Here is a 25176-nt window from a genome sequence, read left to right on the forward strand (position 1 = left end):
TCGTCGTAAACAATAGTTTTATGATGAAGCAGCACTGAAAAAAACATAATTTTTTTTTTTTTTGGGTAAACCGCCCTAACATATATATGATGTAATCTGTACAGGCGTAAAAGTTTCAAGACTGATATATGAACTACAAATGTTGCGCGAGTGGATCTCTGAAAATTGATTCCTACCGTATGTACATATGGTTTATGTTTTACGGATGTATTATACATTTATGTATATTGCATATACCTTTGCACGTGTATTGTAATAATGCCTACGGCTTAACTGTAATAGAAGCGCTTGCAAGGACTATAGGCGAGTCCTACTTTCGAAATGAATTATGCCATACGGTACAACCTAATGTTACGTGGATAATAAACCTGTAGGTATATTATTCCGTTATGTAAAATTCATCCCATAATCCGAGGACCAGATATATATACACAGTATATATATATATATATATACACACACACACACAGAGCTCTTCCGGTGTTCAGGCATAATTAATTCATTCAAATATTCACCGAGTGTAAATTTTTCGACGGTAAGTATATCGCTTTGATAACCAAAAACTAATACGGAAAGAAGACGTTTCTTCTAGGCGAAATCATTTCAACGACGATATTTTTAAGGGTCAATTTACGATCCGAATAATGAAAATAATATTTTCTTTAAATTTTTGGAAAACTACTAAAAACGTGAAAATCAGACGAAATTTTTTCGAAAGAATCGTTGAAACTGAACGCAGATCGATACGCCGAGAGATTATTTGAAACTTTTATAACCTCCTGCGAGGTTGCAAATTTCGATACCTGCATAATCGATTATTAAACTAAAATTTGTCGAAAAATCTTGATCGTAGTTGTTTAAAAATTTCGTACCGTTGAATATGCACTCGCGATCGGTAGCGTAACCAGGATGGAACAAAATTGCCAATTGCGGTATTCAGTTTTAAGTTCGCTCTTGTTAGCAAAAATTGACTAACTAAAAAAATTTTGTACCTCCAATCATCGAACAAAAATTTCCGCGTAGCGTGCAAACGCTTTGAACATTTCCTGTGGCGACAAGAATAAAAGAAAATGCAAAGAAAGTGTTGCAAAAAAAGGAAAAAAGGAAAAAACATATAAATAAAAATAAAACGAACCCTTTATTCTTACCAAGAACAATCGCCATACATATTATTTATTTACCATACGGGATCACACACGGCATGTGTTCCGGTAAGTTGGTGCAGTTACACCGCGGCTTTGCCTTAGCCCACGTGACACAAGGCCGTGCGATTACCTTGATCTCCGTTCTCTCTCCTTCTCCCCTTCTTTCCTTCTCTCATTTTCTCCCTCTCTCTCTCTCTCTCTCTCTCTCTCTCACGGTCTCCCGCAAGTAACGTCGACGAGTCTTGAGCCCAAGTCTCCAGCATCCGGCAGGAAATATCCCGGGAATAGGAAAAAATAATTTCTGAAAAACAGAAATTTGAGAATTATTTTTTTTTTTTTTTGCAAATATATATCTTGAACGGGGAAAATGTTATCGTTTATTTAGAAAAAGTAACGAGGAGGAGAAAAATCGATTCATTTCTGGTGGAAGAGGAAGTTGAAATTGAACGGGACGCAGCAATTTTTCATGCCCATCATTTTCGTTGTAAAATTCTGTAAGTTTTAGATTTTTTCAATCTAGCTGTTTCTGAGATCATGGCTAAAGCTTGTCGGATAAATCGACATTTTTCTGAATACCCGTATTTCGGATTCTAGAGTTTTGAAAACGTAAAGATTCGTAGAAATTTGAGAAAGTGATTTTTGACCGAAAGCAATAATTTTATCGTGCCATTAGAGATAATGAGAATTAAAAAAATGTATACCGGATATTTTTTTGAAACTATGAGATTTCGTTTTAATATCAATCTGTGTATTCGTTATACATATCATAATCTACTTGGTGTAAGTCTGCAGTTAGGGATGATTCGGTGATGGGATTTAATTTCTACGCGATTCGTTTGTAGAAATCAATGCCATTTCCATCTATTCCCAGTCATTTTCCAGCGTTCTAAGCAATTCCCAGTGATTACCGGTTTGGACGGAATCGTAGAGCATCGTAAACCAGTCACTCAAAATCGTTGCGAGTCAATGAAAATGACTCGTTGAACTAGAAATGAACAATAATCGCATAACGCAGCGCACTATTTTCTCGAGGTCGATGGTAATGAATGAAAACGAGTTCTACTAATTTCATGATTTCCAACGCTCATAGCCGTGGGATTTCGCTGAAACTGGATTGTGCTTTAAAGTGATTTGCAATGATTTAAAACGATTCCAGGTATTCATTCCGCGATGAATGATTCCCAAGAACACTCAAATCGTTAAATCTGCAATTCCCCTTTTACTCGCAATTTCATTTCCAGCTGTCAATTCTGCGATCTTCGCGATTCTATGGACCCAGCAAAGTGGTAGTCACACTTTTCTATACCTAAGACAAAAAAGTCCGGTATGCGGCCGGTCGGTCAGTATATTTTACAGTTACTGGACCCCCGATGCGTCCGGATGGAAAGATGTAGAACCGCGATGTCGGGCGCGAGGTAAAGAAACTGTAAACTCGGTTCTCCGCGGGGTTTTTCATCCATCTTCGCGAGCACATCTCGCGGAGATGAGATTTTGTCGCAATTATACAATCACGAATTCGACGGATCGCGGAAAAAATTTAACCCTTTTAGTCACGCGTTATTGTGCCGAGTAAACTTTTATATCAAGATAGTGTTCCACGATTTTTGGACTCCCTGATTACGAATCTTGAATCAGCCTCCAAAAATTCAATATTGCGGATCTAATATGGCGGAAAAAAAATTTCAAATTTGATCGAATGCGGTAAAAAAACTATATGCAAGGGAATTTTTATAATCTGCACTCAAAAAAATATCATTTGTTACAGTAACTAAAAGAATTGAGTAAAACAGGTATCGATGGAAAAGTAACTTTCATTTTCTACTTAGAACTATATTTTTCGATTTGTGTAATCAATAAGTTGAAAAATTCCTGGACAGAGTTTTTTCTCCGGATTCGATCGAATTTGAAATTTTCGTCCGCCGTATTGAATTTTTAAGTCCAATTTCAGATTCCTAATCAGCGACCCTGAGCACTTGCGTTGAAAAGTTCTGTATAATAAAAAAAAAAAAAATTGATATCAAATAGATGGTAAGAATACTGACCACTACGACTCAAAGAGTTAATCTCATTTTATCGAACAGCTCCATCCAAATTCTGCAATTCTATATAAATATTTGTTGCGGAAGATTTTTATAAATAATTATATGAAATTTCTAACAATTTCACAGATTTCAAATTTGGATCAAATGCTTGACTCCGAACACCGTGATTTCGTTTTTTGCATGCATAAAGTTCAGTTTTAATTGCAGCACGCGAAATGCAACGCTTTTATGAACATTACGCATCCAGTTCGTGTGAATAAGGACAAACTACGGGAAATCTAAATTCGGTACGTAACAGGGAGGAAAACGCGAATTATTTACACGTGATGTGTCATGTCGGATTAACATTCGCGAAACGCGTCGCAGGATGTTGATAAATGGCAATATATTCGCGTGCAGGTGAAAAAATCGAGATGAGAAATCTGACAAACGATCATCGTTGCGCGGAATGGATCGCAAGATTAATAACAGGGATAAAATACCGTTTCAAATTTGAATCGAAAAACTTGGATGTCAATTTTCGTTATCACTTTAGGATTTGTAGAGAGATTTTGTCGTTGCCGCGATTCATTATCAATATCGGACCGATTCGTCGATCGACGATAAATTAATTGTAAAGATTTAAATTGGATAAAATAGGAAGATAAGCGTGGGCGGGAAATCATTCCATATTCAGAATTACACTTATGGAAAAAGATATAGAGTACAATCTGTCAAAGATAGAAATCTGTGAGATCTTGAATCTTGAAAATTATTATCACGCTTACGTTTCACGACTATAAATGGTTGTGTTCTTTTCTTTTTTTTTTTTTTTTTAACAAAAATTCAATCTCGATTCAAAACATCACGCCATACGATCTGTATAACTGCGGGTGTGTAAATATATACATTATATATACAACATCACGTCACGTATCTGCGTTTTAAATACTTAAGTCATTTGCCGCGGTTAATCGAAAAGATATTGCAACTTTCACCCGAGCATGGTGTACAAGGTACACGTACCTCGATTTATACGTGTATACAGAATGCGTGAATAGAATCAACACGTACGCGCGTACGCTTACATTTTGATAATATTGGTACGATGGCTGAATTTGATTTAGAACGCTTGCGAGGTAATTGAAAATCATCGTGCAGCCGCGTATATGCCCAGAGACATAGAAGGTGGATCAAGCGTTCAATTAACGCCTCAAAAGTCGCGATATAACGCACACTTCAAACACCTGTAAACATACATTAATGTATATTAAGTGTTCCAGGCACTTACGCTCGTTTCTATTTATCAATTATCATCCAAATGACAGAGGCTGTTTAAAAGTTTGCTTTCACGCTGAATGTGAATACATCATCATTCTTACTCAACGTCTATGAGTTTTTTTTGTTTTTTTTTTATTTTTGTATCAACGTTGTTGTTCTTCTTCTTCTTCTTCTTTTTCTTCTTTTCATTTTTTATTTAGAAACGTACCTGTGCAACGAAGTACCTTACCGTATACGTCTTACGAGTAATACGTTATTATAGGTACGCGTTCGACAGATCTGACTTGGCGTGTATCGAGTAATTAGTTTTCGATCGAACGGAACATGCCGGAATAATTACGCGTAACGTTTTAATTAGGCTTCGCAGCGACGAGTCGCTTAGTGCAATTAACGAGTAAAGATTATGAAAAAAAAGCTCCCGCAGCCGGTAGGATTCGAACCTACGCTCCCAGAGGGAATCTGATTTCGAGTCAGACGCCTTAACCACTCGGCCACGACTGCCGTTGTCAAATAAATATTCTTTACACTAGGGGTGTCATCCCCTAAACGATCGAATCCCGAACGTTGTTGGCGCGATTAGAATCGATTCGAATCAGCGCCGCTGATACAAAGGTAGGAAAAACCGACTGGCTGATATTTATGTCGCGAAATATTGTCACCTGAAACGCTGAAAAAACTTGTGCATTCGATGAAAATCGTTTAGTTTGGACAAAACAAATTACTCACTTCCCGTGGATGATCTTTTCTTTGATCATTATTGACGAATATTGCCCGCAACTCAGGGACGCGATAAGATTCGCTCGTTTCTAGGTGGGTAAAATATCGAAAAAGGTACACTGAGAATAATTTCACTTGTTACAGTAACTAGTAAAATTGAGTAAAACAGGTATCGTTGGGATTACGAAAAACGAGGTACGCCTAATCATTTTGCGTTATCGTCGATCCTTTTTTGGTCATTGCAACGCGAAATCAGTTTCTGAGGTTTACTCTGCTTTTTTAGTTAAACAAGGCTTTAACGTCAATTTATTCTTGCACGAGTATTAAATTTTCGCAACAGTTGCAAGAAAATCTAGTAAAAGTGATCGTTATGAGAAAGAATAGTAACGGATAGAAAAGTAATTTTCACTTTCTACCCAGAAGTATATTTTTCGATCGTGGTAAAAAATGAAAATAGTCAAGGACCGAGCGGTAACCGGAAATGAAAATTTCTCTCAGTGCACGAGTAAAATTCCACTGCAAGCGAAATTAAACGCCAAAACCTGCACGACTACGTCTCGACGACGGTGACGGGACTTTCTAACGGGGTTCTTTTATAACGGGCCGATAGATTCTGAAATGCTCAAATACATGCGCAGTGGAAGAAACGTACAAACACGCATACACGCATAGATAGATGGATACGACATTGGATTTTAACAAAGGAGTGTAATTTTGTAAGGTGACGATGCAGATACTCGCCCCGATTACACCGTCTCACCGCAATATTATTCCCGTCGCGGCTGCAACGGCTATCCACAAGCAAACTCGATTATGTATCAACAATCAGTCGCAATTAGCTGCAGGCTTTGTAGAAAATCGTATAACCGTTTTCATAGGCCGCTTTAATTGATCTCCCGTCGTTAATGTGGGACACTTGGTGAACAATGTCGCACATCTTTGGAGAATTTCCATGGTTAATCTTTCCGAAATGTTCGATGACGATCATCGATCCTCGTTCGTTCATTAACGAGGGATAAGGAATCGGAGTGCTCATGGATCCCTGAGGGGCTGAAAGCCAACTTAAGGATGGGCAGGGTTCAAGTTCCGAAAGCGCCTGATTCAGAGTTATTTGGCGGTGAAAGTTGAAGCAAAGAAATTAAACTTGGAAGAAGCGGCAAAGTTTCGAATGATCGGAAACCCGGCGGCTCAGAGTTCTAAAAAGTAAAGTTTCGGTTGAGTAAAATTTCGAAAATTGAAATATTCTCGGATAGCGTAGTTTGCTCGACGAGTGGGTGGAAAAAATCAGAAAAACGGAAAATCGGAATCACCGGGACTTCGATTGTAAAAATAAGGAAAATCAAAAGCAAAGAAAGATCAAAGTGACGAAATTTCACCGAGCCAGAAATTCACGGAACTGAAAATCTTCGATCATTCGGAATTTCGATGTTTCGGATTCTTAAATTTTCTCATTCTCACAATTTCGGAACTTTGACTTGTCGGATTTGCGTCCTTTCTCACTTTCATTTTAAACACGAGTGTAAAATGTCAAATCCATTGTCTACCAAACCGTACCGAATTTATTTTACTTTTAATTTTTCGTGATCTTAAGCACAAATATTGAATCTCCAAAAAATTTGAAGTAAAATAATTCCGTTATTGTTCGGAAAATCGCTTTAAAATCTCACCAATGTCTTTAGAATAAAACTGAAAATAATTTGTACGATTTTCATCGACTTTAAGTGTTGCGAAGAGAAAGAACGGAGACCGTGCGTTGACGGGATCGCGGGTAGAAATTTCCGTCAAGGATCATTAAACCGTGTCTAATGACGCGGGTATTGCGGACAACAATCCGAGGGAATTCCATATGATGTATAATAAATATACCGGATGCAGTCGATGATCGTACAAGAACTAACGACATCTCAGATCCGTTTGCCCTCGAGGATATTATGTTATTATACCATAACTGACGCAGATCGCGTCCTTCGATCCTATTCTCGTAAACATTCCGTGTCTCCGTGTTATATCAGCTGCGTTATGAATTTTTATACGGATACCGTTGACTCGTGTTTACGTTACCGTTAATTCCGTCAAAAGTCCGCAAGGCAAAATATTATTGAACGGAGGCTTGGAATACAGATCATAGATCTGAAAATAGAAGAACCGCGATGTCGAATTTGTAAAAACCGTAAAAATTTGATTTGAAAGTTGAAATTCAAAATGTAGAATGCCAAAATCTAAAGTCTTCAGAATTTGTCTGGATAATATATAGAATTGTATACGAATTCTAGATTTTGCCGTTCTATGCTTGAACTTTCGACAGATTTGTTCGATCGAAAATCACTTCAGGTAATATTACAACGATTCTAAAACCATTTCTGAGAAAATATCTGAACGAGATAACGATCGAAAATTCAGCCGACTGAAACAATATCTTGTGTAATACGAGAAAAAAAATATGTACACAGTGTTTGTAAAAGTAGCCTCAAGGGATACCCGGTACATTTTATACTTATAAATTAATCATTTTTTAACTGCGTTAAAATCTGATACACTGTCCGAGAAACCATAATTTTATTCCAATTTAACAGCATGAAAATAGTCAAAGCAATCGCGCAATTTAGTCGCAGCTTTTTCTTCTTCTTCTTCTTCTTATTTTGCATCGGTGTGACTGAATTCGGGCTTTGAAAATTTATCGAAGGGTAAAATTCATGACTCTTTTTTTTTTTTTTTTCTTCTCTCACCGACAACCGTCTCAATTTACCAAAATATTCATTCGCGATTTATTATAGGACGAAGTTCTGAATATATGAAGGAGCAGCGATGCGGAATAAACTAATCGCAGAACTGGCGCGACTTGGAAAAGCTCGCAACTGATTGCGAGCTTCTGGTTTCAGATATAGGCGAACACGCTGCTCTATACGGGCGGCGATACCTGCAGCTCATTGAATTTAATCGCAGCTCGGGGTTTTTTGCATCATGAATAATTTCCGCCAGTTTTACAGAGCGCGCATGCAGCGAACCTGCACTCGGGGAGCTTTCGATTGCCGATCGCCTCGAATAAGTTGCAGGCCACAGCTCAACATCGGGCTCAACAGGTTTACGATAAAGATATAGCGGGTCTCATATCTCTAACAAGCCTGCAACTCTCAAATATACGCGCCTAAGCCGAACTCGAGAGGTTGTTGCAAAAAATTGGCGAACATTAGCGCACGCGTGCACGTCGCAAGTATTCACAATCGCAATTGCTTGTAATCATTTTTATCTTTTTTTTTTTTTTTTTATCTTTTGCGTATGCGAGGGAAGAAACGTTCAATTCTTTCCGGCACTTGATTGGCCAATAATTAATCGATACTTTTTATTAATTTCGCTATGCGAGATTATAATCGTACATCGAGTGTTTGTCAAGTTGTGATACTCGAAAGCTGGAAAGATACGTATCTTCGAAGAGAAGAAAATATAAAACAATGAAATTGTAACGAAAAGCTTATTGTTGGATGTCGATGCTTTATTATCAGTGTTCAATCAAATATCGCTGTTCTTTAATCATAATCAATATCGGTGTAATGTTGGATGAAATTAAATATTCAACGGTGCCAACGTGATATAAAAAAATCCGCTTCAACGAATTCGTATGAAATAGTTCTTTTGAGGAAAAAGAAGCCGTCGTAGAGCGAAATCGAACGAATTATCTACTAGATATTTAACAATTTCAAAACGATTTGAAACGATTTGAAATTTCGGTCGTTCCAATTTTTTTTATTTTTAAAGTGATCTTAGCAGCTTGAGAATATAATAATTTCATAAATATCGAACGTACGATTATTGAAAAAAAAAAAAAAAAAAACAAATGCTTCAAAAACTATCTTCTTATACTTCAATCGCTCTTGATTTTGAAATTTCGTCGGTAATTATAGTTTACAAAAATTATTCACCTCAAGATAAATAATCCGAATACAATCCCAACAGTAAATAAACGTTCTTGAAAATTTCAGTCTCAATCCGCCTCGTTTCGAAGATAATCGATCTATTCGTAAGTGAAAAACAGACCGCGACATTCGGATAAAACCGTATTTCCAAGTTTCTACAAAAGATCGCGAAAGTTGTAAGAATATATAACAGATACTGATGTTAAAATCATCGAGAGGCAAGATTTTTATCTTCGTAAAACAAAAAGTAATAACTCTCTTTTAACCCAATGAACCGACGAAAAGTAAAACAACGAGTAAAGAAAACCAAAGACGAAAAAAACAAATAAATAAATAAATAAAAAAGAAAAAAAAAATCGGCTTATTATTACACCTACTTTCTCTCGTTTATAATCCGAATTGCGAAACCGGGTCAACCGGGATACCGAGCAAAGGGGGAAAAATTCCTTGGGGTAGAGAATGGGCGGAGGGGAAGGCGACGCCGTGAAGGGATCATTGCGGTGTCCCGACGTCCGACGTCGCGACGCCGCCACGCCTCTTTTCACCTACCCGCGCACTTATCGCCGGTGCCGTGTAAACTTTACACGCGTGCAGCAATACGAAATGATATATCACTCGTGCATGTGTGCTACACCCCGATCGAAAGTCTAACGGGCGTATTATTTCTTTAAGTTTACTTGTCTTTGATGTCTGTATTTTTTTTTATTCATTTTTTTTTTTTTTTTTTTTATTCATTTATTTTTTTTCCCTACTCTCCTTATGCAATGTAATTACCCCGGCTGTTCACTGCTCAAGGACTTTTTGCGATACATATTTCTCGTACGGTTGTTGGGTATTATAAATAATGCGTTGGGCGGTTTTATACGTCGAATGAGAGATAAGAACGTTGCGTATTACATGTGTTATATATATATATATATAGTGCACGCGAAACCATGAATTACAATATCAATTATGTGTTATCGGAGATTTTCCTGCAAGGGGAAATTTCGCGTCGATTTTTTACCAGCAACGTGCAAAGGAGAGTTTTTTTTATAACAATTTTGTTATTCCACCATTTATCTCAACGTGTGTTCCATGATTTTTGGTGCTTATTGGGAAAGATCCTTGCATCTTTTTTATCTTGTAGCAAGGTTTTTTTTTTTCTGAAACGCGATAAGCGGTTCAATCGTTGATCAACTTGAATCCTGAGATAACGTGGCTTGATTTTCGGCTATAATTATTTTCATCAAAATTCACCTTCGTCAACTGCGTTCGTGTTTTTTTAATTGTTTGAACATTTGAGAAGCTTATTCCGACTTCGATCAGACTTCTTTAATCGTTCGACGTAACGCGGATACACTTTCAAATCACTTGTTCATCAATTACTCTTCTTTTATTCCACTTCTTTGCAGTAAGGTAATTATAATTGGTCACAGTTTACAACGAACGATCGAATATAAACAATTCCAGGTACTCTTAATCTCTCGATATAAATAAATTCGACCGTTGTACAGTCTTTTAACTAATGGCAAACCTCTTGATCAACGTAATTGTTATAATTTACGATACAATTCGGTTAGAGATAAAAAAAAAAAAAAAAAATGAACATTCGACCCGTTCTTGAAGAGTAAACGGGCCTGCCGCAATAAATGTTGAAATTGATTTATCCGACCCATTGGTCCCAGAAATGACTGCTACATTTATTACAAATCGCATGTACGTATACATATATATATATATACATTTATATATATAATACGGAGAAGGTGGTCAGCGGAGAAAATATAATACAGATCATTTCAGCATTGCGTAATATTTATTCGATCCACTCTCTCTTCAGGTTGAACGCGCGGTGTGCACGCGACAAACAAGTCGCCCGCAAAACTTGTCGCAGTCCGATCAGATCGAAGGGTATGATATACGTGTTACAGTTGCTCAACGGTTACACACCCCGATAATTGAACACGCGGTGGTAAAAAAAGTTGCGAGGGAATGGCAAAAGAAAAAATAAGAAAAAGAAAGGAAAAAAAGGAGCACAATTTCTCCGATTTCGCACTTCCCAAACGCTCGTGAAATCGTTGATTAAATTCTAAACGCTGACGGGGAATGAGAAGAATTTAATTCGTTACTACGGTAATTTGAAAATTTTAGTAAAATAATCGTGCAGGCAAAAGAAACAATAAACTTATCTGTAAAAACACTGTACACGGACAAAGTTGGGAATCTTGTTTGTTGGAGGAATAAAAATTGTGAAAATAAACTAGGAACGAATAAATAAATAAATAAACGCTTTGGACCGTTTCGCGAGTTTGTCCGTTTCGGTGTATGATAATATACGTACGGCAAATGAGATATTTCTCTTGTGGGAGGAGGTGCCGCCCTCGCCTCGAGCAAAGTTTCACTCCAGTGGTCCAGTTCGCTCTCGATCACTCGCCGTGTGAAATGAGCTGCAAAAAGAAAGAAAGGCGGGCAAAAAACAAAGTAGGAAAAATCCATATCTCCAAGATAAAGGATAGGAAAAAAAAAGAATTCTTTATTGCCGGGCATGTATTATACATAAATATATATAATATATGTAATATATACCGGGACAATCTCTCGAAATTTGAAAATCAACCGCGCATGCGCGAGTTTTGTCGGCTGTTCGTGCAGGCTGGCCAACCCGAGTTTCAGCCGTCAAACTGTTTCTGTAGTTGTCACGAATTTTTGAGGTTAGAATCTCAAATAATTGAGGTAGCGACTCGGAAAGGCTTGGGAAGCATTTGTTATTGGATCGGAAAGTTGATTCTTCAAAGAACGGTCGGAATTCAATGCTCATGCTCTTTGAAAATTTAAACGTACACAGTTTGTGTAAGTTGGCCGGCCTGCATCGCAGACAAGAATATCGCCGCGGATAGGTTTCGAAATTTAATTGAATGACAAGATTTTATAGCGGGTGAAATGCATTACTAAAAAAAAAAAAACAAAAAAAAAAATCCCCACAATATTTCGTGAAGAGTCTACTATTTTCGCTGTTAATGTCGAAAAGAGTGAATTATTTTACACGATTCGAACTTCAACCTTGAATAACTTTTGAAAGAGTTTAGTGATCAAAAAATTATAAGGGATATTTTTTGTAAAACATCAAATTCCCTACAAAAAGATGTCTCAGATATTTAATTATATTTCCTCGTTACCGAGCTACAAAATTCAGAAATAACTCAACTTATTTTCTCGTGTTAATTAAATGGAAAATCTCTTTCAGGAATCATTAAATAATAATATTAAAGGCTCAAATTATAACAAGCGTCTTACTTCTTCTTTCTACAACTGTTAAACATTTGACTTTAAAAAAAAAAAAAAAAAAAAAAAAAACAAACGGTCGATTTTTTCGGACCAGTCTAACGCTGATTATTATACGTAGTATAATAAAATGGCGAGAGCTGCTCTGAATTTATTTTTACGGTGGTCGAGCAACCTTGACCAAAAGGAAAGCAGGAACGGTACAAATTTCGGCATGCTTAAGTGCCCCGTTACCGTGCGGGAGTCACTCGGTCTATCACTCTCACCTCGGGTAAAAAAGTTCTTTTAATTGCAGCACTGGCACTCGGTTATAAAGTAAGGTTACACGGATCGACGACGGAGAAAAACGGATTGGCAAAAACTTGAGAAAAAGAAGAAAAAAAATAAAATAAAATAAAATTCTAAGAAAAAAAAAGGTGTCAAGACTCTTACGGGGTACGTTTCAAGTGGTTACCTGACTCGGTCCGCGGACTGTCGATTTCAGAGCTAAAAATTATATCAGGCAGCGATTCGTTAGGAGGAGATTAAAATCGGCGGATCGAAAAAAAGGAGAAAAAAAAAAAAAAGTACGACGCGCGGTCAATCTTTCGGACATTTACAAAAGAAACGTGAATTTTCATGACGCTTACGAACGAATTAGGAGGGCGACTGCGATTGATCGTAACATTTGGAGAAATGATTTTTTTTTAAAAACGGCTTCGCAGAGAATCTTTGTCATATGGATCGATGGGGTGTGTAAATAAATAAAGAAACAATGGTAATTGAAACATGCCGAAGCTGAATAAAATCTACATCTCTGTTACGGCGATAGATTCACAATCTGAGATAATCTTGACACGTGCATCGTGCACGGTGCTGTTCTTTTTTGTTTTTTTTTTTTTGTTTTTTTATTTATTTATTTTTTTATGCAACAGCGATATTGCGACGCTTATTCATAATTACAGCATTCTGGAAGCCTATGAAAGAGGAAATAATATATATTGTATTATATAGAGGTACTCAGTGTTTCATATATATATATATATATACATATATATTAGATATATATTTAGATTATATATAAATATATATATGTATATATAGGTATATATGAGTATGTACATCGTGCGGTCGACTGGCTAGAGATGAAAGTTGGTTCTGCTTCATAGATCTAACTTTCTTGGAAGGAATTTCATTTACTGCAGCAAATAATAAATAATAGCTTAATAACAGACTATTAATTTTGCCGGTGTATCGCCCTTTCGCGAATACATATATATACACATTTACTAATACATTTACATACGTATAGAGATATGCATAGATGCATTGCCATCTTTCTCCGCGTGTCTGCGTGTCGCGTGTTTGAATCTTCGCTAATCCTCCCACTTCTTCTCCCTCCTATTTTCTCTCTCCGATCTCCGGGTCTTCTTTTTTTTTTTTTTTCTTTTTCCTGATTCTTTTACTTCTTTTTCATTCTTGATCACTCCACTTCTAGGCGAGAGTCGGAATATCATCTCGATTGCGCGATGCGGTGCAGCTGCTGCGAATCCTTGCTAATACAGAAACGATTTATAGATTTACATCTCGGAACTGTACTCGGAGAAAAGTTTATGCTTTTTTTTTAAAGAGACCGATTTTTAGATTCAATTTGTAGGAAATTTTCTCGTAGGAATAGAATATTTTGTTGCGTATGTATATCGAAATTGATGAGATAATTGTTTTGATATTACAACAAAATTTAACCGAATATAACATACTTACGAATATGAAATCTTAATTTTAATTTATTGTTAGTCAATTTAATGGAATGACACTTTTCAAAACATCGAATACCCTCTGGGAGATTCGAATAAATCGTTTTATACAGTTCATGAAATCTATTCGGTGGACAAAGATTGGTCAAATTTGCGAATTCGCGAGAGCTACTGAACGATTACCGCTATCGAGTAACACGTCACATCGTGAATTGACAAAAAATTTTCTTCAAGTGGCAAAATATTCTCTGTGACAAGTGAAAAATCCTTTCTCGAAAGAGAAGCAAGACGAGCAATTATCAGCATGGGATCCAGGCATCCGTCTGATACCGTCAGGAGAACCAAATCATTCTTGGTCCGATACCGTTGCGTCAGCCTGTCGATTCGCAATCTCATATTTCTTTGTCGTTTTTTGATGTGGAACTTGATTCGCGTAGCATGAATCGCGATCGAACGATCATTTTTCCAGTTACAACGATTAAACAATCATTTTCCGATCCTTGCAAAAGGATTTCACCGCGAAGATCTGATTTCCCAATCGCAACGGAATCTGCGGTATCGCGATGCCGAACCTTTTCTCAGACATTACTAAAAAAATATCTATTCCGTGCACTGTAAAATCAACAGAACTTTTCGGTTGCGTGAAAATAATGTTTCGCCGGATGTGAATTAGGTAACCCTGGAATTTCGTTGCCGAAACCAAAATTTCACGCATAGTACACAGAGGAAGAGGAGAAAAAGGAATAAAGTTTTCCACGAATTTTTATCATTTTCCCCAATATCTCTCTCGAGTGTTTTTTAAAAATTTTCTCCCGTCACTTCGAATATTCGCGATTCTTAATTTTATTTCACGCTGCGACGCTATGCAACGGAGCGGAAAAAAGGCGGAGAAAACAGAAAAACAGAGTTAAAGCAATACGCTGTTCCCCGCTTGACAGCGTCTATGTTGATGCATCGATCGAGTAGTACAGCTGGCAGCTGCAGGAGCACGTAACAACGTATAAATAATAAAGTTCTCTCTCCGTTCCATATCTTTCTTTCTTCCACTTCGCGGCGAACTGAAAATATTATTAGAGCTATATATAGAGCTAATTTTGAACTCTTTCGATAACCAATTTTGCGAGATTTCGAGTTTTCAATTCACGTCGGACATTCCATTTTTTTTTTTTTTTTTTCTATTTACACCGTGAATTGGAACCAATTTGTGGTATTGGAATTGTTCGATCAGTTCAATCAATCTCTTCGATTTTAGCATTTTTATTTTTGGATGCGATATAAAAGTTGCAGAAATTATAGTCTTCTTAATGTGTTTCCTTGTCTGGACACCGAATAATCATGTCCGCGTGTTAATTTGAATAGAGCTGTGTGAATCACTAGTGTGATTTACATCCTTTTCGCTGAACCGATTTCAGTGAATTCAACCGGAATCTGCACAGAGGTTTCTCGGTAAATGTATAGTCAAAAATATCCACGTTATATGCGTCTGCAATTTTTACCTCATCCAAAAAGCAATTCCGAATTCGAGTTTGCCACAAGGAAAATTGAGATGAAATACCGCGAATATTAAAAGCGGTAAAAATTGCTCATCAAATTTATTTTAGGTTGTATATTTACAAAAACTTATAAAAAATTGTGTTTAAATCATTCAAATATTATCCAGTTATAATTAAACTGAGGTAAACCTGCTTTTTTTTTTCTTTCTACAACCAGTTACTTGATTGCGTTTTAACTTTTACAGATGAATCAACGTCGAAATCGAGAGATCGATTTTCATTTTTATGTATTTTTATATATGAATTGATTTAATTTGATTCGAAGGTCTCATTTCACTTCTGGATTTCTAATTTCCCTCGTTTTTCTTTGTGTTTCAGGTAAGTGACATCGATTCTCCTCGATTCTGTGACTCAGGTAAAATTGATCAAATCATTTTACATATTCGTTGTATATTTAAATAAATAAAAATCTGCGCGCTGATTAGCCGTGCGTTTTAACTCTTTCCAGTTTTAATCTCAAAAAAATAAAACTTTCATTTTACATCTCTCGAAATATTAAATCGATCCTCTAACTATCGAGACTCGCATGTTTTGGCGCATCTGCGGAATGACCGCAACGTACGAGGATAATATGTACACAAATTCCAGTGAATTCAGAGGAGATAGAATATTATTATCGAATTAATTTGAATGAATTAATAATCGTTCGTTATTTACACGCCAAATGTCTTTTTTCTTTAAAAGGCGGAAATTTTTATTCGAGGATATAACAATCTGCAATTGTGAATCCTGACGCATCGGACGATGAACTTCGCAATCACGGCATCGCAAGTTTCCTTCGAGCATTATTAATAAAGAAAAATCATTGCTATTATTACCAATGAAGTTGGTTGACCGGAAATCTACACTTGAACGTTTTATTGATTTTGAATGATCAAGAACAGCTTGGATATCAATGCCACGTGTCAAATCGTTTAAAAATTGTAAGAAAATCTGCTGAATAATTCGTTCAAATTTACTCTAGGATTGCACATTTTATTTAAAATACTACTTTGTTTTTCATTAGTAAATTCAATATCAATATTTGCTGACCATAATTAATATCCATGGAATTCTGTAAAACTTTTCTCAACGAAATGAGCAATCTCGGAGTAAAACCGATCGAATCTAAGTATTCAACAATTTTACAGTCGATTCTGAGAACAGCATCGATATCCAAGCTTTTCTACAAATTCAGCACTTTCGATTTTTTTATCAAACTTTGTTCATTTTTTCACCAGCTCTTCGCGGACGATAATCTTCTAAAAAAACTTTACCAAAAGTATCGATCTTCGACCAACCGATCTCCTCAGTGGGCCACGCGTCCAGTTTAATACACACACTGAGAAAAATTTCATTTTTTACGGTAACTAGAAAAATTGAGTAAAACAGGTATCGTTAAAAACAAACTGTTTGAATATTGTTGGAATTAGGAAAAACGAGGTACGCGTAACGATTTTGTGCTATCGTCGATCCTTTTTTGGTAATTGCAACGCAAAATTAGTTTGTGAGGTTTGCTCTACTTTTTTAGTTAAACAAGGCTTTAACGTCAATTTATCGTTGCACGAGCATTAAATTTTCGCAACAGCTGCAAGAAAATATAGCAACAGTGATCGTAGTGAGAAAGAATAGTAACGGATATAAAGGTAATTTTCATTTTCTACCCAGAACTGTATTTTTCGATTGTGGTAAAAAATGAAACTAGTCAAGGACCGAGCGATAACCGGAACTAAAAATTTCTCTCGGTGCAGTTTCATCTTTATAGCTGAGTGGCTGCCTTGAAAGTAAAAGTATGAATTTTCTAATTAAAAATCATCGTCACACGTGTTACTTCTTACAGCCGGCACCTTCTCTTGCCACCTATAATATGCCGCACGTTCCTTATACGCATGTCTCCACAGTTTTATAAGACACGATGCGCGATAAGCGAACAGGTTACTATTACTACCCATGCTCTCCTGACCTTTTCGCCTTATGCGTATCTGCGGTGCCTGCCAGTGATTATAATATATTGGGCGCCAAACAACAACGACAACAACTCTGCACTCAAAATAAGTTCACACCAATTACGAAATAAGCACATTGGTCTTGGAAATATTTTTCAATTTCTCACTCCCTGATATACACGCTTTGCAAAGATTTCTACCAGAAATTAAAATTTTTTTCTCGCTTCTGTTTTTTCACCCCAATCATTAATTTTCTCTTCAGAATTTCGCCGCTCGTGATTATCCTGTGATATTTGTAGTTCGATGAGTGCATATGTACGTAGGTGTGTATGTATATCGTGATATTGCAAGGTATTTACAAAAAATTCGATTTCAACATGTCGGGAGATAAAAAAAAACAAAAAACAAAGTAAGACCAGAGAAATCATTCACCGTACACAGAATAAAGTCCGACTCGTTGATTAACGAATGTTACAATTTTTTTGTCCCGTCCCATTAGCGACATATGAATGAATTTGTTTCACCTCGTTCATCAGCGAGCATCGCTCCGATTTATTCCTGCACATTAAAACGTCCAAAAACCTCGATAATTTCGTAAAAAGAAATACAAAACGCAGAAGGTCTATGATGGAATTAACGATCGGACCGTTAACATAACGTTATTTTCTCAACGTTGAAAAAAAATTCTTGCAACACTTCTACATTTAAATATATGTATAGTATATATATATACATATTGCCATACGATACGAGCAGTTCTCCACGTTTCTAATTTACAACCGCGGTCCAATTTTTTTCACCGAGCCGATTCAATTCGGACGTCAGGATCGCGAAGAATAAATTGGGCCACGTGGAGAGAGAATAGCTGTAAATACGATTCGGATAGATCGCGAGACGTGAGAAGAAGGGTGCCGGTTTTAAGTAATGGAACGCACGTCAATGGCTCGCGAAGCGATTCTCACTGGATCTGTCCGGTAGTCTGTAGAACTCTTTGCTCGTTGCCTGGCTACTTTGGTTACCTCAGATTTGCTCCGAGATGTAATCCACTCTGCCCGGAGTAACACTAGAACCCTCCATTAACTCGACAGACGGAGATACGCCTGAACTATGCATGCGGGCAAAGGAAATGCCGGGGAGCGGAAAGTCCGATCTCTTTTTACAGCGATCTGTATTTTTCACTTCGTCACTATTAAAAAGGCCGGTGATTATGATTTGTTTTTTTTTATTGTTTTTATTTTTCACAAGATGAAATGGAAAAAAATATCGTTGCAGTGATCAGAATTTGGTCCTGGCAACGGAATTTCAGGGTTACCTAATTCACATCCGACGAAACATTATTTTCACGCAACCGAAAAGCTCTGTTGATTTTACAGTGCACGGAATAGATATTTTTTTAGTAATGTCTGAGAAAAGGTTCGGCATCGCGATACCGCAGATTCCGTTGCGATTGGGAAATCAGATCTTCGCGGTGAAATCCTTTTGCAAGGATCGGAAAATGATTGTTTAATCGTTGTAACTGGAAAAATGATCGTTCGATCGCGATTCATGCTACGCGAATCAAGTTCCACATCAAAAAACGACAAAGAAATATGAGATTGCGAATCGACAGGCTGACGCAACGGTATCGGACCAAGAATGATTTGGTTCTCCTGACGGTATCAGACGGATGCCTGGATCCCATGCTGATAATTGCTCGTCTTGCTTCTCTTTCGAGAAAGGATTTTTCACTTGTCACAGAGAATATTTTGCCACTTGAAGAAAATTTTTTGTCAATTCACGATGTGACGTGTTACTCGATAGCGGTAATCGTTTAGTAGCTCTCGCGAATTCGCAAATTTGACCAATCTTTGTCCACCGAATAGATTTCGTGAACTGTATAAAACGATTTATTCGAATCTCCCAGAGGGTATTCGATGTTTTGAAAAGTGTCATTCCATTAAATTGACTAACAATAAATTAAAATCAAGATTTCATATTCGTAAGTATGTTTTATTCGGTAAAATATTTTTGTAAGTTTAAAACAATCGTTTCATTAATTTTGGTATGTAAAACAAAATGCATCTACAAATTGAATTCTTTAAATAAGCAAAAAGTTTTGTCCGAGTCTAGTCGTGCGTCAATTGTAGGTTCCCTTGAAAATGCAAAAATAGGAAATACTGAATCTAATCGTACAAGAAAATCATTTTTTCCCGGGTGTGAACTAAAATATTCGTGCATTGAACTTTCATCCACCAAAATGAAAAGTGTCCGTCTTCGAATCCTAGGCGTTTACACGACGATATTCGGACTGACTTGACCGAGAATTTTCTCACGCCCTTCATTCCGAGACACATAGAGTTACACGCATACACGTGATATATAAAAGCGTGACCCATAAAATTGTACGGGAGTTGAGTTTTTGGAGAAAGCGCGTAGCTAGCTATATATTCACGTGTATCAACCGTAATTTGACCCGAAAATTTACAACCCGCTTCCAGCCTCTCGGCCTGATTATATTGCACGAAGAGTCTCGAGCGCTGACGTGCACGAAGCTCGTCAATCAACGTCGAATCAACGACATCGACTGATTTCTTACCTTCGTTACAAAACCGCGATCGGTTCTCAGCGTTGCATTTACCGACGGAATGATCGAAATTCTCTGTTAGAATTTCGTTAAAATTTCTATTCACCGGAGAGTCATTAAAATCACGCGAGAATTATTTTTATTGAAAATTTGGATTTTTAATTTGATTATTTCGTGATTCAATTATTTTTTTCTCATCCAAAACGAGATGTTTTTTTCGTTGGGAATACTGCACTTCTGTCAGATTCGAGGAATACAATATGAAATTGTTCAAATTCGGTGACCGCGAACCGATCTACATTGAGAGAAATTTTTATTTCCGGTTACCGCTGGGTTGTTAACTATTTTCATTTTTTACCACAATCGAAAAGTATAGTTCTAGGTAGAAAATGAAAATTAGTTTTCTAGCTGTTACCGAAAAGTCTAGTATCCGTTACTATTCTTTCTCATTACGATCACTGTTACTAGATTTTCTTTTAACTGTTGCGAAAATTTAATGCTCGTGCAAGAATAAATTGACGTTAAAGCCTTGTTTAACTAAAAAAGTAGAGTAAACCTCACAAACTGATTTTGCATTGCGATTACCAAAAAAGGATTACCAAAATGGTTACGCCTACCTCGTTTTTCGTAATTCCAACAATATTCAAACAGTTTCTTTCAACGATACCTGTTTTATTCAATTGAAATTTGTCTCTTTTATAAATTAATGTGGATTTGCTTCGCATTATATCGTTAAGAGTTTCGAAGCATCAGCATTTATCTGTGATTCGATCAAATTTCGGCATCGATACGCAGGTTAAAAAATTTTCAAACCACCGTTTCTTTTTTTTCGCGTTGATCAGTATTTTTCCGTAAATAAAATATAGGAAAGCTGATTTTCAAATGTAGGTATTTACTATACAATATGAGGATTAAAATCCGAGTATCTTTCTCAAAATGGATGTTTCTCGAAAGTTTCATTCGTTCCCTTGTTTATGAAAATTTCATTCCAAGGAGGAAAAGAAAAATTATTCCTTCTTTTGGTTATTTCCAATTTTCTCGGAACAAATTCGTGACCATGTATAATTTACCTGTATTATCAAATGGTATTCGTGTGTTCAATTAATACTTGGCTGTGATAAATTGGGCAGACTTAAAACAACTTTCGTTGATCCTGTATACATCCATGTAAATTCTAATGTGAAATACAAGCCTTGAGAATGGTTATTTTGCCCGTATAAAATCAACCTAAGACACAGGTGACATTTGTATTTCCGTAGACACGTAAATAACATAAATTGTAGCGTATAACAAACTATCTATAATATTAGAATAATCGTAATTCGACCCGTTAACGGGACGGGTTTGTAAATTTTCGTACCTTTTTTTTTCTACTTCAATTCCGCAGCCAAGTCATGCATGACGGAAAGTATCGCGTGTGCTTTTAAATACCTACAACTAAACGTGTAATACTAGTTGCTTATAAAAAATACAGGTAAATATGACATGTAATAACCGTAAAACAGTTCAAGAACACAGAAAATGCCGCGTTAAAATACGGAGAACGAAAATAAAAAAAAAATAAAAAAAAATACATACATAAAGGAATGAAAAATAATACGTGAAATAAAATAAAACGTCAAGTCAACACGTACGGGTTGTATAATTATGATCGGTACATAAACTGTCATATTTATAAGTATGGACAAATTCACTTTTCAACCTACATGTATTACTTATATGTATACAAATTGAATTCCTGACGGCTGCACGGTCCTTCGTCTGCTAAGATTTAACGCGCACGCGCTAAAATTCAAGACAAATCGTTTGCCAGGGTGACCAACTGTCTCTAACCTAAAAAAATTTTGACAAATGCTAAAATGGAGCACAACTGCCAGTAACAAGTGTCAAAATTTTTTCAACGTTAAACTTACGGCGTTTGGTCACCCTGGATCTTAGCGCGTGCGCATTAAATTCTAGCAAACGACGAACCGTGCAGTCGTTAGGAATTCACTCCGCACACATAAACCACTGATTCGTGATATTAATTTCTATAATATCGTCGATCACCGCAGCTCGAATCCGCTCGTATATTCTATGTATATTACAACCGAGTTGCGTACGGCAAATTCACAAGGCATGCGACGGGTGTTGGTTATAAACTCGCATAAAGTCCTCCGCAGGCTTGTATAATCGCATACATTATACAGACGTTGCTCTCGGTGCATGTCGCCGGCTAATTGCCTCCTGCAAATAGGAAAAAGGGAAGAAATAGATAGAAGTAGAGAGAGAGAGAGAGAGAGAATGAGAGGCGGGGGGGGATTCGCGATTTGAAAAATCTACTGTTATAATTTCAGTATCGCGTTCCGCGACGCGAATTCGCAAACGTGCAATCAGGCACGCGTTAATTTATGCATTATACGTTTATAATTGTATATGTATATATATATATGTATATATATATACGTATTTACATGCATGCATGTTACATGTAAGCATATGTAGATGTAGATACGCGGTTGCGAGGTGAAGGCAGGTAGACGGATCGACGCTCGGTGGGAGCCGGAACAAAAACGGCCTTGCCAGGTGACCACGCCCTGAATCGGCATTCGCGATACACAACACACCCACGATTCCGCGAGTCCGCGACTCTCTCTCTCCCTCTCTCTCTCTCTCTTTCGCGCTCTCGATCGGCCTCCGCGACCCTATTTCGTTTTATTTTCCTCAGTCCACCTATAGTCCAGTCGGAATGTACATATATATATATGTATAAATATACACATGCATATACATTTGAGGTTGAAATTTTTCGATACCACATCATTCTGTTTCGGAGACGGAGAGACATTGACAGTCTAAAATACGGAGTATCAATCAGATTCTGCAGCAGTTTCGACGATCGGATTAAATTTATACAGGGAATTATGTTTTTTTTTTTTTTTTTTGTCAAAAAATTGGCCACTTTCGATTTTTTTTTTTTATTTATTTATTTATTTATTTTTTTATAAACAATTGTCGGAACCGAACCTGTGGTAAATTTAATTCTCTAGAACTTTGTTCGTAACAAGACACTTTCTTTTCTCTTCTTTTTTTTTTTTGTCTACGATCGATGATTTCCGACTTTAATCGTAGATTGAGCATGGCGGCCAAAGCTACGGCAAAATCTTGTCGAAATTCTGGATTTAAACTACCGACGACCCCTCCCACCTCCCTCTTTCCAAAAATTAGAAGAAGAAAATTGTCGTATCGAAAAATTTCACCTTCAGGTATACATGCTGTTTTTTTTTTTTTGTAGAGACTGGGTCAGACCTTATCTTCCTTTCTCTCCTTATCGCGATACCTTTGAACATATCGTAAACCGATGGCAAAAATAGACGTGGAAGAAAGTAAAAAAGTAAACTAGCAGAGGTTTTTTTTTAAAAAAAAAAAAAAAAAAAAAGACCGATTAGGTATATACAAGCTATCTCGCAATCGGTCCGGAAATCATATGCAATTTATCATACTACGTATGCAATTAATTTAATACTCGGATTAAGTATGACAAGAACAAAAAAAAAAAAAATATTCATTCCGTTTAATAATATACATCAATCAACTTTTTTCGCTATAATTCGCGTGGTTAAATACAGTATTCCGTATTTCACACTCAATCAATATGCATATAATAATCTATAAATTACGCCGATTTATCCGAATAAGAATCACATCAGCACCCAGATATAATCGATATATTTAATTCCAACTTTAAATAAAGAACAAAAGAAGAAAAAATGAACGGAAAAAAAAAATAGAAATTCTAGTCAACTTTTCCCTCAGAAAAATAATTAATCAATAAAAAATAATAAGTGCATGCGAATTCTTTCGCAGATTTTGCCCAAATTGCACGATGCCTGAAAAATTTCAATTTTTACAGTAACTAGAAAAATTGAGTAAAACAGGTATCGTTAAAAAAACTGTTCGAATATTGTTGGGATTACGAAAAACGAGGTACGCCCAACCATTTTGCGTTATCGTCGATCCTTTTTTGGTAATCGCAACGCAAAATCAATTTCCGAGGTTTACTCTACTTTTTTTAGTTAAACGAGGCTTTAACGTCAATTTATCGTTGCGCGAGCATTAAATTTTCGCAACAGTTGCAAGAAAATCTAGCAAGAGTGATCGTAATTAGAAAGAATAGTAACGGATACTAGACTTCCGGTAACGGCTAGAAAACTAATTTTCACTTTCTACCTAGAACTGTATTTTTCGAGTGTGGTAAAGAATGAAAATCGTCAAGGACTGAGCGGTAACCGTAACTAAAAATTTCTCTCAGTGTACTATACACGTGTGTGTGTGTGTGTGTGTGTATACAATCGCAGTACATATCGTGTGTTTGATTTTGTTACACATCGCACCTAAGTTGCAGATTATGTGCGAGTACGCGGCGTCGTTTTCTCGCGTTTAATTTCATCTCGGTTTTGATTAATCGGGCATAAGTCGGCAGCAGCACGTAGGGTACGTTATGATCGAGTAAGACCCGGGGAAGTCAGCTACACGTATCAAGTTCGTGTTCCTGGTTCGCGGGCACGTAGACACGTGCCTTTAACTGGGCCACGAACCCGGACTCGTGCAGGTCTACCTACCGTTCTTTATTGGAAACATTCGTTCCCCGTAAAACCTCTGAAGGTATTACAATTGAGGAGAGGAGAGAGAGAGAGAGAGAGAGAGAGAGAGAGAGAGAGAGAGAGAGGAGCGGTGTGAAAATTACCATCAATTTTTCATTTATCTATCTTTTTTATTCAAAGGCTTCGATGCAATATTTCAAAATGAATATTTAATAATATTGAGATTGAAATTCTTGGGATAATATTCGAAAGAAAAAGTACCTCGAACGTTGAATCGGATGCGGTAATAAGAGTTGAAGAAAAAAGAAATTATGGTTTGTAATTTATCGGAAATATATATCGTATAATATATACACATTGTGACAAGGTGAATCTTACGATGAAATTTTTTTGGGTCTGCTTCTTTGATTTCACTAGCGTGAGAAATAAAAGGGAACTTTTGTCGCAAATTCTCGACTCTTCTTACATGCACGAAGT

General features: G+C 36.7%; 1 protein-coding gene and 1 non-coding gene across 2 annotated transcripts in view; one reads left to right on the plus strand and one right to left on the minus strand.

Moving 5' to 3' along the window:
• Positions 1–16017, plus strand: part of LOC107222149 (protein cortex) — a 238171-nt gene extending 222154 nt beyond the window's left edge. The window contains exon 13 of the mRNA XM_046741166.1: positions 15947–16017. The gene's annotated coding sequence lies outside the window, so the exon portion shown is untranslated. The remainder of the gene's footprint in view (positions 1–15946) is intronic.
• Trnas-cga lies at positions 4867–4948 on the minus strand. Its single transcript has one exon. It is a non-coding gene; the product is annotated as a tRNA-Ser (tRNA).
• Positions 16018–25176: the final 9159 nt, after the last annotated feature.

This window comes from Neodiprion lecontei, chromosome 5, assembly GCF_021901455.1.
Source record: "Neodiprion lecontei isolate iyNeoLeco1 chromosome 5, iyNeoLeco1.1, whole genome shotgun sequence".
In the NCBI taxonomy this organism is placed as follows: Eukaryota; Metazoa; Arthropoda; class Insecta; order Hymenoptera; family Diprionidae; genus Neodiprion; species Neodiprion lecontei.